This window comes from Elephantulus edwardii, unplaced genomic scaffold (assembly GCF_000299155.1).
Source record: "Elephantulus edwardii isolate Elephantulus edwardi_28Jun2011 unplaced genomic scaffold, EleEdw1.0 scaffold00153, whole genome shotgun sequence".
NCBI lineage: Eukaryota > Metazoa > Chordata > Mammalia > Macroscelidea > Macroscelididae > Elephantulus > Elephantulus edwardii.
Genome location: NW_006399903.1, coordinates 1,058,286 through 1,059,492, shown reverse-complemented (window position 1 = coordinate 1,059,492; position 1,207 = coordinate 1,058,286).

Genomic DNA, 1,207 nt, shown 5'->3' with positions numbered 1-1,207 from the left:
TGTGAAAATAATGAGAGACAAACTAGGACGAACCTTAGAAAGCCTAGCACATGGTATAAAAAAGGCTAAAAATATGGTCAGAAGTACACAACTAGGAGAGGATAAAATTGATGCATGGACCTTCTAAAGATTAAATCCCTGTGCACATAATATACTTGTTCAGTAATGTGAAAAGAAAACCTATGTAATCAGAAAAATGAGTTGGCAATACTATTTCAGATAATTGTCTCGTATCGATAGTTTGCAGAAACCTACAATGCCCCAAAAAATAAAATGAAAAGACTGATAAAATAATTACAAAATGGGAAAAAGACATAGAAAGACTTTTCACTGAGAAAGATATTTGTTTGACAATATACACATGAAGAAATGTTCAAAATCACAGGAAATAAGAGAGATGCAAATAAAAACTGCAGTGAAATACCATCTCACCTCAGTAGCTGTGGAAAGGTTTAAAAACACAGCAATAGCAAATGCTAAATGTTGGAGAGGATGTAGTAAGACAGGAAATTTTATACACTGTTGATGGAATTGTACAATGGTACAATCACTCTGGAAGACAATTTGGTACTTCCTCTGAAAGCTGAACATATAAATTCTGTATGATCAAGTTATTCCACTGCTTGAAATATACCATAAAAAAATTATAACTGAGGCAAAAATGGAAATTGTATACCAATGTTCATAGCAACATTATTCACCATCACAAGAACATGGAAAGAACTAAAATGCCTAACCACCATAGAATGGATTGAGAAATTGTAGTATTTTTCACACAGTGGAATAAAACACAGCTTGTAGATGCAATAATTTTGAAAATCACTACCTAACTTGGGAGGGACTGGCGCGCCTTATGCTAAGTAAACTCAGTCCCATAATGACAAAGACTATATAAGACCATTATTGTATAAATAGAAAGATATCTAGTTAAATATGTATGAGGATCCAAGTGGGAGAGGGTCAAAGTAGAGGAGTGAGCATAGGCAAGAGGGTACTATAGGGCTGCACAATTTGGTGGGTAGAGTGGGTAAAAGGAATTGGGAAAAAATCTTGTGTGTAAAATAATGTATATATGGGTAGAGAAGCTGTGGTATATCCTCACAATGAAATACTATGCTGCATTGAAAAACAAGGAACTCATGCAATATTACTCAAAATGGGTGACCCTGGAGGACATTATGCTGAGTGAGGTATCTCAGTCACAAAG